The 23,881-nt window shown below is 49.1% G+C and overlaps 1 protein-coding gene across 2 annotated transcripts in view; it reads left to right on the top strand.

The window, feature by feature from the left end:
• ndst1a (N-deacetylase/N-sulfotransferase (heparan glucosaminyl) 1a) overlaps positions 1–23,881 on the top strand; it is a 95,224-nt gene that overhangs the window by 14,314 nt on the left and 57,029 nt on the right. For both annotated transcript variants that reach the window (XM_064325471.1, XM_064325472.1), the window contains exon 2: positions 19,410–19,600. The gene's annotated coding sequence lies outside the window, so the exon portion shown is untranslated. The remainder of the gene's footprint in view (positions 1–19,409; positions 19,601–23,881) is intronic.

Here is a 23,881-nt window from a genome sequence, read left to right on the forward strand (position 1 = left end):
TGTTTTCACTGTCCCCCCCCCACTCGCAGTCCTCTCCTGCGGTTGGATCCTCTCCTTTTCGCACTCTCTCCCCTCTTTATCTCTCTTCCTTGTACTTATTTGAGCTCTGTTAATAACCCGTGCGCTTTGTAGGTAGAGTAAACACGCATTCATGCCATCAGGGCTTGTACAGAGCACACAAAAAAAGCAACAACAATGGGTAGGAAAAGTTCTGGAACATAATGGGCAGCTAATGCTAGCCATCTATAATGATGAAGGGTAGTCATTGTTGAAAAAAGGAACGTATTAATATATAAAGAGAAGCCATTAGACTCAGGCGTGTCCCTGTTTGTCTGTCAGTCTGTTTGTTTAAGATGTTGTAAGCCCAAGCGTCTGATGAGTTTTACTTAGTGACTGACAAGTTATTTTGTCTCTCAGATCGTGACTGAATGCCCCATATCAGGTTGCCAGTTCTGACTGTTTGAGGGATTGTCACCATTACCCCGTGTCCTTAACGTTAAGGAACTGCGGATAAATTTGTGTCCTCTGTGGGAAGAATGCGTGTCTTATATCCCTGTAATTCTTGACTTGTATCTCTGTCTTCACCCCCCAAGTGCCCCTGCGTCGGTACAGCCTGTTCCTTCTGGGGTTGCCAGGTTATGCTCTCAGAGTCTGTACTTTGTCAGTTTGTGTGTTATTTTATTTTATTTGTTTATTGTACACAGCTTGACCGATGGTCTGCCACAGTGTCATGTCCTCATGGTACTCCAGTAAAACAAATATGCTCTCTCTCTTGTGTGTTATGTGACAGTGGGTTGAGCTATTTTTGGGCTTGGCAGTGGCAGGAGTGGGGCTTCCTGTGTCTTTTTTTTTTTTGCCTGGGTCCATCTCTCCCTCTCTTCTCCTCTTGCTCTGTATCTCTCCCTCATTTCTTCTCTTCCTGAGCGCTCAAACTGTGGAATAAACGGACAGAGAGGGCCTGTGAAGATCTCTTACTCCTGGAGAACAGCGCTGAACACGAGAGAACATTTGATCGCTCTGCTCTTTCCGTTCCCCCATTCTACTCATCATGTCTCCTCTATCTCTCCTTCCCTCTCTTCCTTCATGCTGTTTTTTTTCTGTTGTTGCCTATCTCTCTGTCCTCTTATTCCTCTTTTTTGTTCTTCCCTCACCCCATCTCTATATCTCTATCGATCTATCACTATCTCTCTCCATCTCTATCTCTATATCTCTCTCTCTCTCCATCTCGATCTCTCTCTCTCATCTCTATATCTCTCTCTCTCTCCATCTCTATCTCTATATCTCTCCCTCCATCTCTATCCCTATCTTTATATCTCTGTCTCTCTCTCTCTCTGTCTCGCTGAAGTGTGTGCTGCGTGCGCGGTAGCGTATGTCGCTGCTGGAGACTCGCTCGTCGAGTCTCGCGGTCTAGAGATGGAATGCAGCTTGCCTGCGCCGGAAGTTGCTCGACCATCGGATGCTGAAAACACCTCAGGCGAACGATCCGTCGGCGGCGAGTGGAACCCGCTGGGAAAACGCAGGCCTTCCATGACTATGATCCGCGGCGTGGGGGGGGGGATGGATCCCTGGATTCCAGGGAAACAAACCCTTCCATACCATTATCGGGATTGGGGTAAGGACGAGTCTGGAATGGAAGATTGCCGGAAATTCCAAGGGGAAAAAAGACTCACAAATTCATCGGAATTTAGGGCAAGGAGACTAAGCCGTGGAATTCCAAGGAAAACGATTCTTCCGTGACAAATGATCAATGATTTTGGGGGAAAGAAAGGGTCTGGAATTCCACGGAATTCCCTAACGATCGGCAAGCGGGAGATGAAAAGCCGTGGAATTCCGTGGAAAACCGAGGCTTCCACAGCTAACTGATCAGCCGACGGGAAAGAAAGGGTCTGCAATCCCACGGAATTCCCTATCGATCGGCAAGTGGGAGATGAAAATCCGTGGAATTCCGTGGAAAACCGAGGCTTCCACGGCTAACCGATCAGCCGGCGGGAGGGAAAGTTCGTCGGGCCTTATTTACGGGGAGTAGACTTTCGGTCGCTGAGTCGCACCGCGGCTGAAGGCTGTTTAATTAGGAACCGCGCGCGGTGTCTCGGCTGTTTTTGTCGCCGAGGCGCCACGCTCGGTTTAACTGAATTAAACGCGCTTTCTCGTCACGCTAGGCTCCGTGAATATTAAACTCGTCTCCGCGTTTCCGTACTTTCTGAGCTGCTGCGTAAGCGCTCTTCTCCCCGTGAGGTGATTAAAGTTGAGAACTTTATGTCCAAACAAAATGAGAATGTAATTGTTTTTTTGATTTTTGATTTTTTTTTAAAGGGAGTTTTACAAAGAATTTACAACGCTATCTGGTCTAAAAGCCACAAAACCAGCCAATCGAGACGGTGGTGAGGAAGAACTCCATGGGTAGCATGTAAAAAAAAAAAAGAGAAAAAAAAGCACCTTCCAAGCCTCAAGTGAGAAATCCCATCCTCCTCTGGCCGGCTCAGCGTGTGGATTCATGCTAGCCAACATTGTCAAGTCAGTTTTTCTGGTAACCCCAATGGACGCAGATGTCTAATTAGAATCATTTTAACCTGACTGAGGCGGAACGGCGGTTAAAAATAGTCTGACCGTGCAGACTGGGTATCAGCAGGTAGACATGGCGAACGTGGTCAAGTCGATTTTTCCAGCCCGTTTGGTCAGTTGAAGACGGGTTGTGCGAACGTGTCCGGAGATGGCATCTTGGGTGGGTTGGGGTGCGGGTCAAAAGGGCAGGGTGGGGCAAAGGGCAGGGCGGGGTTCCACAGGAGGGGGGAGGAGAACCTCGTAAAGAAAAGTATATTAAAAAACATTCCGAAACAGGACCGCTGCATAAGTGGTCGTTTGTTCTGCCGTGGAAGCGCGCTGTGTGAAGTGCTTGTTGCTTTGCTGGACGTGGGACGTCGTTTGATTGGCTGTCACATGAGTTCATGGGTGTGAAGGGCAAAAGCGATGGCCTTCATTTTCCATTTTCCCATTGCTTCCCCCACCCCAAACGCTTCCCCCCCCCCCCCCCCACACACACACTGCTTTTGTAAGGGTCCCTCTACCCCCTCACGCCCCCCGAGGTCAGTTGGTTGATGATGTCACCCTCGCGTTCCGTGGCGTCGAGTTACAGCCGCTGAATTCCGAATGTGCCCCCACCCCCGCTCCGCCCCCCTCCCACCGGCGATCGGGGTGAGGTAATGCCTTGCCAGGCTGCCTGGAACCCCCGAAACATTCCGATACCCCCACAAACAAGGGAGCTAATGCCCTTCAGAGTCAACGCTGAACACAACATTGAAAAACGGCCTCGTATAGAACTGGGCTTGTGTCCCAGAGGTTGCGGGTTTCACTCCTCCCCCCCAGCAGGGCACTGCCGCCGTACCCTTGAGCAAGGCGCTTTCTCCAGCGTATATCCAGCTGCATGTGAGGCTCCAGGCGTAACGAAACCCGGATGAGCGCGACTAAAAATGTCTTCCATCTGTAGGACGTGTAGGGGAAGGTGGGGGGGTGCAGTGGAGGATTCGCGGTTGTGGGGGTCCCTTTTTTTTTTTTTTTTCTCTTCGATGCGTCTTTTAAAAATATTTACGTCAAAATATGTCAAATATTATATTTTATTTATTAATTTTGCTTACTACAGTATGGATAACCCCCCCCCCCGCTTCCTGCTGAGTGCTCTCTCCTCGCTGCGTTTTATCATTGGCTTCCTGCTAATTAAGGAAACGGAATTATTCCCCCCCGCCGCGTCTCCGGGGAGCCGTTTCGGCTCGGTCCCGGGGCTGATGGGTAATCTCGGAGCTCGGCGGCGGTCTTCGCGCTGGCATGATCGCGACTCTTACGTTCCCACTCCTCCTTCCCCCTCCTTTACCCTTCCCAGAGTCCTGTTCTGTTGTGTTCCACCCCGCTCCCTGCTCTGTGCTGGAGGGGGGGAAGCACTCTGTTCTTTTTTTTTTTTTTTCTAATTTCAATCTTTTTTTGTATGTTTTGCCACCTTGTATTAACCCCTCCTCCTCCTCGCCCCCCCCTACAGGGTGTAGCAAATATAATTTCTGCCCCCCCTCTTCCCCGTGGTGAGTGTTGGCACCAAGGGAATGAGAAGTTGGGGGGGGGGGGGGGGGCAGAGGGAGAGAGAGGCAGAGAGAACAGAGGAGAAAGCCATTTTCCTTATATTACTGTCTATGCCCTCAGGGGATGAAAACACACACTCACACGCACATGCACACACACACGCACACACACACGCACACACTCACACTCACACACATACACACACTCACACACACACACACACACTCACACTCACACTCACACTCACACACACACACACACACACACACCCTCATCATTTTCTCGCGACTCTCTCTCTCTGTTCCTCGCCTTTCGTATCACGGGGCGTGTGATCAGAGGCCGCTCCGTTAGAATAAACCGCTGATATCGTTTATCAGTCCTCCCCGCCTCCCGCGTGCTCGTGTGTTTTCCCGTCATCAGCCGATCATCTTCACCCGTCACGCTCGCGTGTAATGGTGAGCTAACTCCCAGTAAAAAGCTCCAGCCGGCATTGTTAGCCTGGGCGCTACGTGACCGATATATCAGAGCGATGGGGGGTGTACTGCAGCGTACCCCTTTTTTAAAAAAGCGGTAATGTATGTACCCAATGATGTCGAGGTCCCGCTCCAGCCTGAGGGCTGTGGTTGAGACGGGTCTTTGGGGACCCATAGATCATGCAAGGGCTGCTGGGATACGCGGGGTCAGCCGCAGACAATCGGTGTCTGTTCCGTCTGCCCCCCCCCCGGGGCACAGCGAATCAGCCGGTTATATGCAAATGAGGGCCGGGGTCATTTGAATATGAGCGACCGCTTTCTCTTTCTCTCGTTCTCTTTCTTTCTCTATCGCTCTCTCTCTCTCTCCCTTGTTCTCTCTCTCTCCCCCTCTCACTCTCTCTCCCTCTCTGTCTCCCTGTTTCCCTCCCTCTCTCTCCCTCTCTCTCTCTCTCTCCCTCTCTGTCTCCCTGTTTCCCTCTCCCTCTCTCTCTCTCTCTCTCTGTCCCTCCCTCGCTCCCCTGGGGATGCTGCGCGGTATTCTCCCGCTTGGCGCTCTTGCTGTAGGGCAGCGGCGTGCGGGGTGACCCCGCTGTACTCCTGCAAGCGAGCTCCGCGCAAATATAAGCCCCAGTGTGTGTGTGTGTATGTGCGCGTGTGTGTGTGTCTCTGTGACTGTGTGTGTGTGTGTGTGTGTGTGTGTGTGTCTCTGTTACTGTGTTTGTGTGTGTCTCTGTGACTCTGTGTGTGTCTGTGCGTGTGTGTGTGTGTGTGTCTCTGACTGTGTGTGTGTGTGTGTGTGTATGTGCGCTTGTGTGTGTGTGTCTCTGTGTTTGTGTGTGTGTGTGTATGTGCGCGTGTGTGTGTGTCTCTGTGACTGTGTGTGTGTGTGTGTGTGTGTGTGTGTGTGTGTGTGTGTGTGTGTGTCTCTGTGTCTCTGTTACTGTGTGTATGTGTGTATGTCTCTGTGCGCGTTTGTGTCTGTGTGACTGTGTGTGTGTGTGTCTCTGTGTTTGTGTGTGTGTGTGTGTATGTGTGCGCATGAGTGTTTTTGTGTGTGTGCGCTCACACGACTGCCTGCCTGTTTGTTTGTTTGTTTGCGTGTAATGCTGTCCCCCCCGCTTCCCATTCTAAGGAAGTGAGGAAAATACAAAGCACACTTTGCTTGGAGGGGTGGGGGGGTGGGAAGCAAAGCAAAGCACTACCAGTCATTTCCTTAATGGTTTCAAAGTCAGTTTTGATGACCTGATAAAAGGGAGGGAACAGGGTGGTGTGTGGGGGGGTTCGTTTTATTGCTTCTCACCGGGACCTGGATTAACTTGTGTCACAGTGTCCTAAATTAGCTTCTCCTTGCCAGCTACTGGCTCTTCAGTATCAGCCTGCTGGAGAGGGTGTCCCCCTCAGCCGGGTAAAATCGCCTATATTTGGGAATACGAATTGCCGAATTGACAGTTTGGTTGAATTGTCGCAGAGTTAGGCAGTCAGAATCAGAACTTTAATTTCCCCTTCTGATGTTGAAACAGTTGGCTTGAATTAGCATTTTCAAACAAAAAGTCACTCTATGGCTTTCATTTACAGAAAGGAGTTTGTATTCCTTACGTTGGCAGTGCTATGTAATGGTTAGGCTTCCAGCATGAGGGTTGCAGGTTTGATTCCCAGGTAGTACACAGCCGTTGTAACAGTCCTCTAGGCAGCCAGCCAGCCAGTTGGGTGGACCACCCAGGAGGTCGGCTAGTTTGGTGTCACATTTTCCCCACTTGGAAATCTCATCCGTGAGTCTCCTCTCTCCTCCGCTGTCTGTGGCTGCATTTCACTGCTGTCACGCTCATTGGCTGAACATGCGACATGTCCAAACTCGGCGTGACCAATCAGATTACAGCGTGCCATGCCCAAGCGCGCCATATTTCCTCCACAGATGCGGAGTCGTAGGGACTCGGGTCTGTGGCCGTGAGCAGTCCTACGCGGTGTCATTAGTTTCAGTATTTCCATGTGAACCCTACATTCAACACGGATAGCAAAGGCATTTAAAGTGAAGAAACCGCATCACGGTTATCGTGGACGAACTCGAAATATATCTGTACGGTGGTGATTTTTTAAAATGTTAGCTTAGTAGCTAACGCATTGGGCAGAATCGCTTCTGGTTAACTTTGAGGCGTTCAGAGAACCGGGTGTAATGAGGAAGAGTGTATGCTGTGAAGAATCATGCCATTCAATATTCATGTAAAAATATTCTTTGAGAGAAAGAAATGACACTGGTTTGGGGTGAATGTTAATTTAGTCTAGTGAATTGGGATTTGGCCTGCTTTACGTAGGAAGTCTCCGGCTCTCCTCTCTGTCCGCCTGTGTCGTTATCTATCTAAGGTATATGGTGTGTGTATGTGGATTAGATTTGGCTGCCCTATTGTCCCCCCTGGTTAAGTGTAAGGTTGGTTGCATAATTCTTTCATGTTAATGTTTACCCCGTGCGCCAGATGGGTCATCCTGTGTTCTCCCCTGAGGTGGTCTTGGGCAGACTCTAACACCCCCCCCCCCCCACCCCACCCGGCGTGCAAATGAGGGCCGGGGTCATTTGAATATGAGCGACCGCTTTCTCTTTCTCTCGTTCTTTCTTTCTCTATCGCTCTCGTTCTCTCTCTCCCACTCTCTCTCCCTCTCTGTCTCCCTGTTTCCCTCTCCCTCTCTCCCCCTCTCTCTCTCCCCCCCCACCCGGGCCCTCTTTTGCGATTGCATGGCACTTGTCCCCCTATTGCCGCCCCGCTCCAGTGATCTTTGAGTCCCGGCGATTACCCCCCCGCCGCCGCCGCCGTCTTATCTAGGGCCCCGTTAATGTTCAACGGCCCCCGCCACGGGTGGGGGGGACAGGGGCGCGAAGCCATGGAGGTCGGTCAGGGGGCGGAGGTTCGAGTGCTGTGTAGAAAGGTTGGGCAGGGGCAGGGAGGGAGGGGTTTAGAGGGTGGGGCGGGGGTTGGCGAATTGGTGCAAATGGATGGTGTTTGGGTTAAGGTGTCCTTGACCCTGTTTGTGTGTGTGTGTGTGTGTGAGAGAGAGAGAGGAGACGGAGGGGATGGAGACACAGATATGGACAGTTTTATTTTTTTAAATGCCATTGTTGGCATTATTCATACCTGATATTTTTCCATTCACATGTCCTCAGATAAATTCAATGCTTAAATGCAATGCGTCATTTAAGCAACACCCCCCGCCCCCAAGCTCAGAAAATGACCACAAGTCACTATAAACACCAGACAGGTTACCCTAAACCTGAAGTTTCATAGTTTTGGAAATAGTCAACTGCACAGTTTCCCCAGCTGTTTGTTCTCCATGTCTGTGCTGGTGTCATATTCCGTGTATGCAAAGGGGTCCGATGAACAAGGACTTTAAAAAAAAAAAAATAATAATAATAATTGTTTTCATAACTAGTGAAAATAAGCCTACGGATAGCTGAGGATCCAGGCGTTGTGTTATTTTAATTGGGTTTCCCATTTAATGAACATTTGCATGAAGTAATCCATCTGCATAAATTGCCTAGATCATAGAGCGCAATAGCTTACTCTGAAATCGTAATAAAATGATAATTAAAAAGTGTCCCAATAAACTCCCTTTTCGCACTTTCAAAACGCTCGTAAAAATCAAAGAGCTGGGCCTCTGCCAGCTGGGAGCGGGACGATAATAATTATCGGGCATCGTTGGCTCCAGGAAGGGCGAACCTGCCGCGGTCTTAAGACATCCTGACAGAGAGAGAGAGAGAGAGCGAGGGAGAGAGAGAGAGAGAGGGAGAGAGAGAGAGAGAGAGAGAGAGAGAGCGATAGAGAAAGACATCCCCGGCGATTTCTGTGGTGCGATAATTTATCCACGATGTCTGCACAGTGAAATAATTGCGTACGCAGTTGACCAGTTTGTGCGTTGCAGGTGGTTTGGGGGGATCCTTTTGAATCAGCCTGTTGAGGAGCCGTGAGCAGCTTTTTTGTTGTATTGGTGATGGTGACGCTGGGTAGTTTAAACGGCTAGGCCCCAACCGTAGTCTTTAAGATTTGTTTACTACACATTTCTGTTATCAGAGCCGTGTCATTAAAGCTGGACTTTGCCTGAGATATGTTCACCCTCTTTGGTGCGTCTTGGTACCACCAGCCAGCTTGGCACCGTCTCAAACAGGTGGGAAGGTGTGTGTGTGTGTGTGAGTGTGAGAGTGAGCTTCGATAACCTGATAACCGTGCTCCAGATAGATTTCTGTAGTACTTTTTCAGGCTGTAAAGCGCTCGGGTTCCTGTTGGTCTAGATGCAGTATATAATTACAGCACGCCCTTCCTACCTACCTTTTAAATCCTTAATTACCATTACACATCCTCCTGCTTCTCTTAATTAAATCAGGGAGATATCCTGTCAAGATATGCATTTGTTCTCAGGTTCACCTTTCCGGTTGTGAAAGTAAAACCGATTTTGAGTTTCTTATTGTGGATGAACGGGCACTAAACAGTAGTCTGATGATTCAAGCACTGTTTTTGTTTGAAGTTCTCGTCATTTGCTGTGTCAGGCGTACGAGTTTGTCTATATGTTTAAGGTTGTGTTTTACAATGGAATGTAACTCTTTAAAGAGTTGTTTTTTTTTTTTTTTGGAAAGTTTTTTCAAAATTCTTGGTCAGTGTTCTAGAACTCCATTGCTCAGACCAGCAGTGATTGTGACATCAGCATTAGAATGTTCAGTTAAGAACATTCTAATCACATATTTGTGATCTTGCACCATAAAGAGCAAAATGGAAGCTTTAGGTAAAATACTAGCAAGAAGACTGAGGTCAGCCTAGACTACATGGCCCGTGGTAGCTGTCAGTCAAGTGTGAAACAGTTACACACCTAGGACCCACTACAGGTGTTCTGTAACTCTCCTCTTCCTGCGCTGTTCAAAGTCTGGTCTCACCTTTGGGGTGAGGTACACCCCCCCCCAGGAAAACGTCTCCATACTGCCAAACCCCCAGCCCCCCAGCCCACGAAACCTTCTGTCTTGCAAACCCTTTTTCCAGGTCCAGAAGCATCTGCCTGTAGGCTGAACTGGGCTCTACGAAAATTAAAATTCCCTGTTCAGTCTAGCATGTCCCACAGCGTTTAACGATGTGCAGCACAGTTTGTGTGTTGAAGTTACGCAAGTGTTGGTATTTATTTGTCTTTTTGCTCTGTGAGAAATGGGGGAGAGAAAAAAAGCTACTCCAGCTAAAATTGTTTATTCAAGGTCAAGGGCGAATCGCAGATTGAGAAGAAGCTTGAACCCTGGCTGTTATCTGAGTGCAAATAGAGAACACTTGTGCTCACGGCGGTAAACAAAGTCAAATTAAGGATAGTTATTTAAACATTTGGGTCAGATGCTGGGTTAAATATTTGAGGATCTATTATTTATACCAGCCAATTAGCGGAGTGTGCAGAAAAGCTCTTTTGTGGAATTGTTGTTTTTATTTATTTTATCGGCGGTGTTTTATCGGCGGCGGTTCAGAAAGGGGAGCTCTGCTGCAACCACCAGTGTGTAGGGCGCTAAAATAAAATGTAATGGATTAAAACAGAGCAAAAGAGCACAGCCGTTTAATATCGATTTCTGAGGGGGGTGGGGGGTGTTGTGAAGCAGCCAACATGTTAGAAAACATTAAATGGGTAGTCTTCTCTCATTATTGACATTTCGAGCCTGGCTGGATGTATTGTACCACCGGCATCTTGAGCCGAGTTTAAGAAGAGAAGGGGGGGGGGGGGGAAACAAAACAAAAACATATTTTATTGCAGTTCAAGCTGCCGATCGCATGCTGATACTCCCTGAGGTCGAGACGGCACACAAAAACGGTCCTCGACTCTGCTAATGGAAAAAGTGGATGTCTCTCGTCCCGAAGAAGACGCTTTTCGATTCTCAAACGGCGAAAGATACAATCATCATTTCATTACCGGAGTCTCGCAGAGCGAGCACAAAAGAAAGCATTAGTGCTCTGATAAAAAGACAGAGTCTTACTTTTACTGTCGATGGGGCATCATTGAGGCAACCTTGTTACCATTCAGACACCAAACCCACCCCCCGCCCCCGACCCCCCCTTGTATTATTGATGTCGCTAAGTATTTCTATAATTTGTCTTGTGCTGTCCGTCAAAGATGCAGTACTGTCCTGCTGGTATTTACCCACGATGCTCCTGGTTTCAGATTCACTGTCAGGCTTTTAAAGGAAAACAAATTATGATTGGCAGCCAGATTTCTGGGTGTGGCCTGTTTTGTGCCCTGTTACCTGTCATCAAGCCGGAAAGGGAAAAAAACCGACTTATCCAGTTTGCTTCTATTATAAAGAGATTACCCTGCTGAAACCATTGAGAATGAAACGTTTGGTGTTTACAATGGTGGAACTGGAATGGCATGAATTAGGTCATTTCCCTGAAGAGTTGGGAAAGGATCTGCAGGGACGTGGCGAACGGTGTTTGTTTTTAAGCCACATCGTTGTGTGTTTGTGAAATCTGAGATTGCGCAATGAGGCGGGGAGAGTGTGGGACATCGAATCGGAGGATTCTTACCCTGTGTGAACGTCCCGCGCTTCTCTATGGAATGTTGGACGCGTTAAAAAAACAAAAACAAAAAACAATAATGCGCTTTATTACTGTTTTTAATTTTTTTTAAATTTTCTTTTTACAAGTGCCTTGCAGTCTTTTCAGTGCAACCGTACTGAATACGGGTCAGTAAATAATGCTAATTCTGCTAATTATAATGAACCTAACCCGTAGTTAACCTTGTTTGCGTGCCTTTTAAATGTCATTTGAAACGAATTTCAGCTTTCGTATATTTTACGGGCGGCCTGTTGCATTATAATGTTCGTTTCACATTCTTGTTTTTTAATGTGTGACTAAAAATCAAGGGAATCTGTGGGAGTACGTGGTACTGTTATATCACCATCCTCTCCCCAATGCTGGTATTGGGACCAGTCTTTGTAAAACTCCCTCGTCAGTGGAACTATCGTATGTTGCATTTCCCTTTAAATTTTAATGATGGTGAGCTTCTGAGTGCATAAATATAATTGGTTGGTTTGGTCAGTGGCATCAGACACCAAATTCTGACGATGGAGTTAATTGGTGTTATGCATGCATGTGTGTAGGTTGTTTAAGGACACCGAAGAGCATTAGGCTTCATCCAGAATTGCAAAAAAAAAAAAAAACAAGATCCCGATGTTATATTTACAACTCTGTCGTTGTGATCGTTGTGAAGTGGTATTGCTGCCCAGAGCTTAATTTGTTTTCTCTTTGAGCTGGAGTTTCCAGGCGAAAAGTCGGGACTCCACTGATTTTGATCCGAGTTGGTACTTGTCCATGGTTTTGATTCAAGTAATAAATTAGTTTTTGTCAATTTCTCCGCCGGCTGAATAAGATTTGGGGGAGTGCCTTTTAAAACTTTTAGCTTTTTTCTGAACCTTTTTTTTTTTTTTTTAATGTTCGCTTTTTAGATTAGCTTGGAACGGTTATTGCTAATTATCCTGGGCTCTCTTCCGTTTCGAGCGCGTCGCAAAAATTTATGCGTATCTACAAGAAAACGTGCCTCCCCTGCTCAGACTCCGGCTCTTCAAAGCAAATTCTTGGCACATCCCTCCTGGGCTAGAGTCTTTTCAGCGACTGTTCCCAGATAGATGCGTGTCCTTTTTTCTCTCTCTTTCTTTCTCTCTCTCTCTGAAGAATCCTTTGGGTTTGCTTCTTCTGCATCGCTACATTTGCATAACTGAAGTTAAGTGATTAATAAATTCAAAATGGCCTCTGTCCGTTACTGATTTCACAGGCTTTTTCAGGGTTTTCCTCATTCTTTCTGAGGGGGATATTTCACGAAGCAGGATTACTGCGTTAGCTGGGTAACTGCGCTGAGTAAAACACCCGGAACACCTCTTTTTAGTCGAGCACCCAAAACCAGTTTTACTCTGTGCCGTTATCCCAATAACTCCATGAGCTGGACCCGTCCTCCATCTTGCTTCGTGAAACAGGGCCCAATTCCCGCCAAAACTGACCCCTCACCTGCATCCAATGGGCTCACCCTCTGGACTTCAGACACACCTGCTACCTGCAGTCTCCTGATGTCCCATCTATCCTGGATAGACTCCTATGAAATGCTAACAGGTTAGATGGCTAAACGCTAGGTGTGTTTTGCGTAGGCTACTTGGTGCAGTACGTTGCAGTCGTACTACTGGAAGTTAATTGAAGTGGAGCAGCAGCATCCCATAATGGGGAGAAATGGTCTGGTTCTTATTTGGGTTTTATCCTTCTGTAAGCAATAAAAAGTAATTTCCATATTATTTTGCAATCATAGCAACCGTCGGTGCGATTTATATATATTGGGGGGGTGTGTACGTTTAGATAAATGTTTTTGTTCTGCGTACTTTTTTTGGCAAACCTCTTCGTTTGCTCCCCCGGGCCAATCTTCTGCAGTTTGCTTAACGGAGCGTTTTGGGATTTCCAGTTTATCGGAATCCCGTTTAACATTTAAGAGGACCCACCGATTGGGCCGCTTTGAGCGGTACCACCGAGGGTGCTCTTTCCTGGCGGTTTATTGGACCCGTTCCGTTCAGGACATCTGTGCAGTTTGCCAAGGGGTGAAGGGGGGCCTCTACGCACCCTGTCCCGTATTCAAATTCTGCACTGTACTCTACTCAGTCTGTCGGTACGAGTCTCACAGATTGGTTGGTTCTGTGTCCACACAGAAGCGCATAATGTATAGGATGTGCACTGGCTTTCTTTTGGGAAATCTCAAGTTTTTTTTTTCCTGCTTCACTGATCTGTTGTGCTGTGATTCTCAGATTTATTTACACACACACACACACACACATACACACACACATATATATATATTATATATATATATATATATATAGCTTTTTATGTTTTGGGTGAATTATTTTTTTTAGCCTAAAAGAAAGCCTTCTTTGCCTGCATACTCATGCACGTGCACGCACACGCGCACACACACACACACACATGCGCGCAGGTATTTAATCATGTATGAACACAACAGCTTTGTGTTCATACATGTTTGAGGGCCATCTGTCTGTGGGCCATCTGTCAAGTTTAAGGGGATTCGTGCTTTTACTTGGTCTGAACGTAATCTTGACAAAATTTCTGTTGTGGTGTCAGGATTCCTGATCTTTTAAGCTGTACCATCAGGCCTTTGCATTGGCATGGACTGGGAAACGGAAATCTCTGGGTCATCTGATTGGTTTCCTAATGCATTGTGTATTTTTGGGAATAGATCCAGCTAAACAATTTCAGGCAATTATTTAGATTGTTTTTTTTTTTTGCCAACATGAAACCTTTTCTCTCTCTCTCTCTTCAATGGGCAAAAATCTAGGCTAGATGTTCTCTGCGTCTCAGAAACATAACACATCTGATTCTAGGCTGCAGTTGCGAATGTCAGCGAAGCATGTTTTTTTGTGAGTATTCCTTGTGCTTCAATTATTTATAGCTTCTGGGGGGACTCCATGTTGCATGTCTTCAGTAACAACTTGAAAATTTTTTGAAGATCTGAGTATTCAAAGGGGACAGTGTATCAAAATGTGGCACGATGGAGTTGTTGCAGCTTCCCCCCCCCCCCAAATTCTGTTTATGTTTCTTGCTTGTGGGTATTGGAGAAGGAAAGAAAAAAAAAAAAATTCTGGGCTAAACATATTAGCATTATAGATTAATACTGAAACTAATTGGGATCCATTACATATTTACTTTATGATTACATATTTCTTTTCAGATATTGAAACGGAAAACAAGAGGTGGGAGAAAAAAAATCATGTTTAGTGTGCAATTAAAAGCTTATCTTGCGTAATAGCTTCACAGACAAGGAGTACCCAAGGGACTTAAGAGTGATAGCTGTGGGACACAGGAGAGGATTTGTACGTTTCGTGTTTTTGAAGTACTCCTGATTACGGTGTCTGTGTCGGCTCGGCGATGGGGTAACTGTACCCCGCTAATTGCCTGTGGGGACGCTTGGTGACCCTTCTGCTCTAAGCTGAGATTAAAGGCTTCTCAAAGCCTGAACCAATCAAACGCAGCAGGTCGTTCACCCACCCAATCAGCACGCGGTATGAGCGTATCTTGTCGTGCTTGGTTGAGAAAGCGAGGGATATGAGTTTGAAAAGGGCAATGCACTTCCCCAGCAGTTAAAGGGGAAGGGGGGGGGGGGCTGGGCAGGGGGGGGTCTGTGAATACTTGGCTCACGTGCTTGGACGGCTGTCACCGGATTCGTCCGGCCGTGTTTGAGGCTGGCTTTAATGAGGACGGACCCGGCGTAAAGAGGCGGAGTCAATGAAGCCTTTACGGTAACCGCGGCCTCTGGAGACCTGTGATTGGAGGAAAGGTCAAACGGTCACAGAACTTTGAGGAAACCTCCTACGGCTGAAATTGGGGAGACGGCCCGGTGGCGACGTCAGGCCGGCCTCGTCTCTGGGTGCTGTGGTGCCTCGGGGGGGGGGGGGGGCTGACTGGATCTGGTCTGCTTCAGTCCTGACTCCCCGGTCACTGACACCATCCAGACAGCTGGGGAGACGTGTCCCACGATACCAGTCTTCCTGGGGGGAATAAAGGCAAATTTTTACATTTATACTCCTTTTTTTTGTTTTTGGGTAGTAGGATTATCGCCTCTGTAAGGAGGTCTGAGGCGAATGCACGATGTGTGACAAGGTGTTAAATTGGCTGAAGTTTTTTTTTTTTTTTTTTAGATTTTATTTTATTTTATTTTTTATTTGCTCTGCATTTCTCCGTTTCTTTTTTCCCTTCTCCTCTGCGGCCGTGACACTCCGGGCGAGCTCTTGAGTGGGATTTTCCCCCTCATTTGAGGCTTGCGAAGGCGATTTTCTGGAGTGTAATTTCTTGCTTTGCAGCGTTTGAGCGTGCCCTGCAGCCTGGCGGAGAGATGCGCGACCGCAGACTTCCATGCGCCAAGCCGCGGGCTTAAAACGCGTTATCGTTCCGGATTTTGTTTTAGCTGCAACCGCAGCTCTGTAGCTCTGTCTGTCGGTCGGTCGGTCGGTTGGATGGTTGGTCGGTCCACAAAAGTTTCCCACCCCGTAGCGGCCACAGTTTTCGCCCCAGGAGGCTGAAATTTGGCATGGAGGTTGGTCATGACCGGAAGGTAGAGCTGAGTAACTTTCAAGGCTGATTGACGTAGAGGGGGCGTGGTGATGGGCGTGGCCTATCACAAAAACGCACATAACTCTCAAACGGATCCACAGATTTGCACAAGGTTTTGTGGAAAGGTTGGTCATGAGCCAAAGAAGAGGTGACGTGTTTGTGTGAGGGTGTGTGTGCGTGGATGCATGCACACATGGATGCATGCGCGTGAGCGGTCGCAGCTATTGCGGATTCACGCTTGTTTTTGTTCTGGAAAGTGGGAAAACACATCTGCACAGTGAAGAGAAGAAGCGGTTGTGTTTTTTTTTAAAAAAAGCAGTTAAATAAAACAAACAAATAAACAAGCCGTCTCTGGAATACGGCTTCTGAGGGGGACGGTCCAGTTTCTCAGACGATCTCGCTCTGGACAGATTGCGGGGGGAAAAAAACCTCGGGTGTGTGAACTGAACGCGGTAACCGAGAAAGAAATCTCCCGTCCGGCTGGGTCTGAAGTCAGCATCTGAGTGGGGGTGCGGTGATGAAACAGGTCCCGTGTCTGATGAGTTTATAGTCAGCTGTGCTTGGCCAGAAGGCAGTGACACTGTGTCCTGGAGACGGGGACGCTTTGAGTACACAGCCTAGCGGGCCGCGTGTGGAGACGTGATCCTACTTTAAATTTATTAAGACCTGACCACACCCTCACTGAGAGGCATGCTCACAAACAGCTTGTTTTTCCTGAATATATATGCGTGTGCGCGCGTGTGTGTGTGTGTGCGTGTGTGTGTGTGCGTGCGTGTGTGTTATGTGAATGATGTGCTGTGTGTATATGTCGTCTTGTATGTGTGGTCTGGTATGTGCTGTGATCGTGTGTATGGTGTGCTGTCTGTGCTGTGGTAGCTGTGCTGTGTGAGTGGCGTGATGGTGTGTGTTGCGTGTGCTTGTGTAATGTGTTGCTGTGTATGTGATCAGTGATGTGCTTGTGCGATGTGGTGTTCTTTGTGTAATGTGTGCGTGTGTATGTGTGCGTTGTGTATGGTGTGGTGTGGTGTCTGTCGTGTCTGTGTGTGTGGTGCGTGTGCTTGTTGTGGTGTATGTGTGTCGTTGTTTGGGCTAGCTGATATCCAGGATCCGATTTATCCTCAGTTATTGGAAATTTTGGAGGCGCAATGTAATGGGGCTGGGCTGCACCATCTCCCTCAACCTCCCCAATACCCACCCTCCGTCCCTTCGTCAGTACCGACCGAACCACGACGTAAAGTCAGTGCCGGAGTCTGGGACAGAGGATGAGGGCCTGTGTCAGCCTGAAGCTGGAGGGGACCGGCCCACAGACCAGCGAATGTCTGATCGTTGGAGCTTAAATTATAAATATATATATATTTTTAACTGACTCAGGAGTAAAAAGCTAACAACGAGATCGTATGTGGTGATAAAGCGAGGATGTCTCTCAATGAGTCAAATTGTGTGGTGTTGGGTGAGTCGAGGACACATGTATGTCTGCGCATCTGATGCATTTAATATGTTGTACAGCTCACTTCGGTTGCTGAATGATTACTGAAGAGCATGCTGCGTGAACTGATGTCCGTATGGTAACTACTGAATGCGATGTGCCTTATTGTGTGTTTTAGTGTTCCAGTGACCTTCGGTATGCGCTTATTTTGTACGTCGCTTTGGATAAAAGCGTCTGCCAAGTAAAATGTCATGAAATGGGGGAGACTCGGTGTTCTTTCCATTTTATGTATCAATTTCTTTGTTTCGTTCCTGTGCAGCAGAAACCGAACTTTCTACTCACTGGCGCTGACCTTTCTGGATAAAAGTGGTTTTCACGCCAAAAGCTGTTGTTTCGCCAATTTTACACTGCACTGAAACATTATACATTCCACCATATTTGCTCTCGGGTTCCGTAACCATGCCAACAGCGCAGGGCCCACCAAGTGAGAAGCACTTCCAGGTCAAAGGTCTGAGGTCAGGTTTCCCCAGGCATCGAGTTTGGAACCATCCCCAAATGGTGCAGCCCTTAGCCTGCAGATCTGTACAGGACGTGTGAAGGCATGGTGGGTCACCAGTTGTCTCTGGATTTCACTGGGACACCCCCCCTCCTCACTCCCTACCTTCCCGCCCCTGCTCCTGATGCATGCATTACATCACCTGTCTGCTGTCATCAGCGGCCGCCCCCCCCCCCCCGCCACACCAGCCCACACCCTCCTGACTCCCCAAGTGTTTTGACAACCTCAATAAATCACACACGCACGCACGCGCGCACACACACACACACACGCGCCCTTTTGCCCCTTCCCTGCATCACTGCCGTGTCCTCCGTCCCCTCCTGTACCCTCCCGGTTTTGGGTCTTTCTGCCAGAGTCCGGCCCTGTCACACGTGTCACCTTGTGGGAGGGGGTGGTGGTGGGGGGGGGGGGAAGCATAGCGGAAAGTTCCAGGCTCTGAGGCATGTGGCCTGCCAGGTGGTCGGTGGGCGGAGCTTCGGGGGGCTCTTGTGAAACCCAATCAGCTGCTGTCTGCCCCCCCCCCTCTTGCTCTCCCGCTCTCTGTGCAGACGGTAATCCTCGCAGTGTTCGGTCAGTTTCTCAGCTTCCCTTTTGCGTTGGCGTTGTGCCCCTGTCTACGGAGGTGTAGAAGCATTACATCGCGCTGCCCTGTTACCGTGGATACTGTTAGAGTAAACACATTCTTCTCAGCCAATTAAATTATTTTTTTTGCACTTGTTAATTCATGAAACCTGGTAGAATAATCAGAAACGCTCCAACCATCGAGATTCCAGTACACCAGTAAAATTTGCAAAGCTTACAAAAAAAAAAAAAAAAGTAAGGGGCCATTTTACCTTGTCACGTTCATCTCAATTAAAAAAACGACACCATTGGGGAACAAAGTGGAACCATTCGATTTGAAATCCTTGAGCAGTCAGGGAGTGTTACAAGGGAACACCGCTGAAGAAGGCACTGCTTCCTGTTTCAGTGCCGTGCGACAGTGAGAAACGGCCGCTCGCTGAGACCCTGACCAGGCGTGGTGCCTCCTCTGCAGCCTAAAACCTGCCCCTGCCTCGAGGAGGATATATATAGGAGAGGGGGCCCCCATTTGGGTGATTGAGTGCTTCCTGGGTGATGGCCCTGTCAGATAATGGCTGCCCCCCCCCCCCCCCGGATCAATCTTTCACGCTAATTAAATAAGGGTCATTTGGATAAAGTTAATGTATGTTTTACTCCATTAGCAATATTCTCACCCAGAATTCCCTTTTTCCCCCAGCGCTGCAGCGCTCAGTCAATTATATCTCCCCTTTTTATTCCTTAAGAGTCTGGAGTCTGCGCGTTATTGTCTGCTGTGCCAGCTGCTCAGTAGGAGGGGGATTGAATTAAAGGGGAAGACCCTGCTCTCCATTTGGTTTAAGTGTCTGCGGCGAGAGGTGGGGGGGGTGGGAGATTGGGGAGGTGGGTGGGGTTGCTGGGAGGGAGGATGGGGGTGGGTGGGGGGGTGGGGGGGGGTTTCTGGGAGGGGAAGGGAGGGGAGGTGGGGGGTGGGAGATTGGGGAGGTGGGTTTGCTGGGAGGGGAGGAGAGGTGGGGGTGCTGGAAGGGAGGGAGGTGAGGGGGTGGGAGATGGGAGGTGGTGGGCTGGGAGGAGAGGTGGGGGGCGGCAAGGGGGGATGGTGGGAGGTGAGGGGGGAGGGGAGGTGAGGGCGGGTTTCAGTCCTAACCAACACCAGACGCCGTTTTTTTAAAACCATTTGTCTTTATCGATTAGTTGCCTGCAATGATTCATCTTCTTTCCGGGTTTATTTACAGGAGTGTCAGGTCCGTTCGGCAGAGAGGACACCTCGGTTTCGCCGCAGCGTTGGAGCGGTCCTGTCCTGTGAGATGGTTTTGAGCACCTGGGAGAAAACGGGTCTTTGACGTCATAAGAAGGTTCACCTGCCGCATTCTGATTGGCTGCCGTCAAAGGGGGGCTCCCCAAGAATCTGAACGTCCGACCGAGGGTAAGCGCTAAGGACGATGGGACTTGTGATAGAATGTTGATGTCATTTCTGTTCACGTGGGAACCAGAGAGGACATCTCCACCAATCGCAGAGCACGTTGCTGCAGGCAAACGGCAGTGATGATTGGTAGATGCCTTCTGAAGAGCTATGGGTTGTCAGCTCGGCCCTCTCTCTCTCTTTTTCTCTCTCGGTGGAGTTACCCAGAATTCCCCCGTGCGTCCACACACACACACACACACGCCGGTTTCACGCGGTCCCTGTTACTGGCAGCGATGCTTGGAATGTTGGTTGTGGGCTTTGGGGGGGGGGGCGAGCGCTGTACACTGTACACTGTATGTCCCCCCCGTGCTGTATGGAGAACGCTCACCCACTGCGTGTCAATTGAGCAGACTATGTCGCCATCGGCAACGGTGCAACAGCCCCCCCCCGCCAGGCTGGCAAGCGTTACGTTCGCCGCCAAACTTTGCGCTGCGCGACTTCCATACTGAACTGATGTTTCTTTCTTATCGCTCATATCTCTGCCTCCTTGCAGGTCTTAGAGAGGGACGTCTCCATGAGGCATCTCGCTCCTGGTGAGGGGAAATTAGGCTGTGCTCTTTGAACACAGTTGCGGGGGGGGTGATTTTGCTGAGGAGGCGGAGCCTCTCTCAGTGTGTGTGGCCCCGCCCCTTTTTTGTCTCCCGCCAAATCGCGGCCGCGGCCTGGACTTGAGGCCCCGTGTCAGCGCGGTCGCGGTTGGCTGCTCCTGAAACCTCGCGCGGGAGCTGAGCAGATAAACCCGTCTGTTTATTCAGAGAGCTGGTAAACACCGCGCCCACGGCAGGCAGGACGAGCTGCCGTATCTGGCCTCCGCGGGAGAAACGCTTCAGAGGGAAAGCGATGGGGAAATATTTGGCGAGGGCAACGAGCCGTCTGTAATGAGATCGCAAGACGAACTCGGGCTTGCTGCCTGTTTTGTTTCTCTTCTTCGAAAGCCATCGAACTAAAGACCTTTAAAGGGGCGATCGCTTGTATGGTATTCCTGCAAATGTTTTTAATAAATAAGAAAGGAAAAAAGAAAGCAAGAAAGAAAGAAAGGTGGATTGAAAGTCCTTTAACGGGCTGACACTGAAGGGCCTTCCCCCTCCCTCGGTCTGTAGTGGGACCGCTGTTCCGGAATGTTCTCGTTGGTTCCGGCCCCGTCCCCGTCGGGCTCCGTGCCTCTCCATCTGCAGCCAGCGGTGAGGTCAGCGCAGAGTCACGAGTTTTCGGGCGTGGGGAACGGGGGTCTTGGGCCGGGCCCGCCATCTCCTCTGAGTCACCCAAGGGTGATTCAGCTTCAGCTGGGCCCACCTTTCTGCTCTTCTGTTCTCTCTCTCTCTCCCTGCCCCCCCCCTCTCTCTCACTCTCTCTCCCGCTCCCCCTGCCTCTGTCTCTCTCTCCCTCTTTTTCTGCCTCTATCTCTCTCTCCCCCTCACCTCCTCTCTCTCTCTCCCCTCTTTCTTTCCCTCTCTCTCTGCTTCTATCGCTCTCCCTCTCTCTCTTCCTCTATCTCTTTCTCCCCCCTCTCTCTCTTTCCCTCGGTCTCTCTCTCTCTCCCTCACCTCTCTTCTCTCCCACCTCTCTCTACCCACCTCCTGCCTCTCTCTCCTCCCATCTCCCCTGCCTCTCTCTCCCTCCCCATCTCCCCTGCCTCTCTCTCTCTCCCATCTCCCCTCTCTCTCTCTCTCCCCCTCTCTCTCTCTCTCCCTCTCCCCTGCCTCTATCTCTCTCTCCCCTCTTGTTCTTTCCCCCTTCTCTGTGTGTTGTGCACTCTCTCTCTCCCTCCCTCCCCCTCTCTCTTCCCCCCCCCTCTCTTTCTCTATCTTCCCCCCCTTGTTCTCAGGGTTGGCCCAGCAGTGAGGTCAGGGCGAGCGGGTTCTGGAAGAGGGGGGGGGTTTGAATAATGTAAGGCTGAGGCCTTTGGGCCCTGCTTGGTTGCCCCTCCGTCGCAGATTACACAGTGGCTGAATATTTCATATCTTAATGTCAACTCCGGCTCATGGTCTTCCTCCTCCTCCTCTTCATCTACTGTCTGTTTTATTTCATAATTTTCTTTTCCCTTTGAGGAAGTTGGTCGTCTGTATGTGGGGAAGGGGGAGTGGTGGCGCTTTTTAAACTATCATGTATTATTGAAAAAATTCAAAAGGCAGAATTGAATTATTCATGTGAGAGCAAGATGAGTGTCCTTCCTCTCGTCTTTATTTTTGTTTGGCCAAAATGAATATTTCAGTCCTTTGGTTATTCGTTTTTCCTGTCTTCTTGGTTCTGTAGTTTTTTGGAAGATGCCTGTCAGTGAGAGGGGAGTTAAAAAAAAAAAAAAAAAAAAAAAATTGTTTTACAACCTGGTCGCACCTTCTGGACTGTTGGCTGTTCTGCGTCGGTGGCAAGGTGTCTGTGACACTTGTTTGTTGCTCATGCTAAACTGCGTATTAAAATGAAGTGGTTTTTTTTTTCTCCTGACGTTCTACCAGCTGTGTCGTGGCTTGGCTTTTTCATTCGCTTCTGATTGCGTCCGGGGGTGTAGAAACATCTTTTCGGTGACAGTGTGAATAGGCAGTCTAACTGCCAATCGTCCGGTCTATGAGGAAACGGAATCTGGCCATGGTGGGGTGGGGTGGGGTGGGGTGGGGTGGGTGGGGGCTGAGGGGGGCTTGGGGCACTGCCTGTTATAAGACACTGTTCCAGTGTGAGGATGCTCGCCGCGGTTGGGTATTGTGGTCAGCAGCCTCGCAGTGCTCAGCATCCCCATCGCCCCTGGCCTGGGAGGGTTCCGCTCGGCCCGGTCGACAGCATCATGGTCTTGAACCAGCAACCCCCCCCCCCCCCCCCCGCCCCCCCGCTGGTCAGCTGGCAGGAAAAAAAGACCGACTGACAGACCAGGGGCAAATGGGGAAACCATGGAGATGCCCTTTAAAGTGGGAGTGGTCTCGTGTCACATGACCCATGAATCACGTGTCGATCAATAACTCCTGTGCTCCTCCCATAAAAGGAGGGGATCTTAGTTTCTCATGGGGAAGCGATGTAGTGTAATGGTTAGGGAACTGGACTTGTTATTCGACTTGCACCCTTGAGTAAAAGTACTTAACCTAAATTGCTTCGGTAAATGTCCTGCTGTTTAAATGTGTTTTATGTAAAAGGTTGTCTGCTGTAAATGCCTAAATGCAGTGTAATCATAGACTCCTCTTTCTTCTCGTCCTGTGACTCATGATGAAGCGGCAGTGTTTTATAATGAGTCACTTTTAAAATTCTACCAACCGAAGTAAAGTCACCCAACGTACAGCGCTCGAGAGCGCAGCTGCTGTGCCTCAAACCCAGGATTCGAACCCGCAGCCCCAGCCCTTACCACAGCTGCATCTTCGGCTCAGTCCAGGTCCCAGCGGAGGGGGTGTTAGGAGTGTGGATGCTAATCAAACCCAGGATTCGAACCCGCAGCCATAGAGCCCTTACCACAGCTGCATCTTCGGCTCAGCCCGGGTCTCGGCGGAGGGGGTGTTGGGAGTGTGGATGCTAATTAGCAGCGCTGTGTAATCACCTGCAGCAGCATGGGCAAACACCCGCCGTAATTAGCACTGCTGCAGGGAAGGAATTAGGAGTGGGAGAGAGGGGACTGCGTTACGTGTGAACGGCGTCTCTCTCTCTCTCTCTCTCTCTCTCTCTCTCTCTCTGTGTCTCTCTGTCTCTCTCTCAATTCAATTCAATTTGCTTTATTGGCATGACAAAACATTACATTTCATATTGCCAAAGCATACAATGTCATAAAAACAAAACAAAAACAACATACATTTAACGTAGAACAACACTTATATCCTTTGATGTAAACATGAAGAAACACTAGAAACACACGAACAGTAACCGTACATTGAAACAAGAACTTCCCTCTGATTTGGGGATTGAGAAATAAGAATGGGGCAATAAAATAAATATATAAATAAATAATAATAATGATAATAAATAAATAAAAGTATATCACAAGTGCTGTGTCTCTCTCTCTCTCTCTTTCTCTCTCTCCCCGTCAGACGGGCAGGTAGGTTAACCTAGCCGGGACCTGGGGGGGCGGGTCTCTGGAGGAACGCGGTCGATGCTGTTTGGCGCGTCCTCCCTGGTGCTGAACGCTCCGTTATGGAAGCGTTAGTCAGGGGTCGCCGAGCGCGTATCTCAAGTAGATTTGTCTTCCGTCTCCTGGCGCCCCCCTCCCCCCCCCCCCCCGCCCCGCTGAACAGGTCACTGCTCGGCCGGACGGCAGTTAAATCAGAAAGAGAA

This window comes from Anguilla rostrata, chromosome 3 (genome assembly GCF_018555375.3).
Source record: "Anguilla rostrata isolate EN2019 chromosome 3, ASM1855537v3, whole genome shotgun sequence".
NCBI classification, from domain to species: domain Eukaryota; kingdom Metazoa; phylum Chordata; class Actinopteri; order Anguilliformes; family Anguillidae; genus Anguilla; species Anguilla rostrata.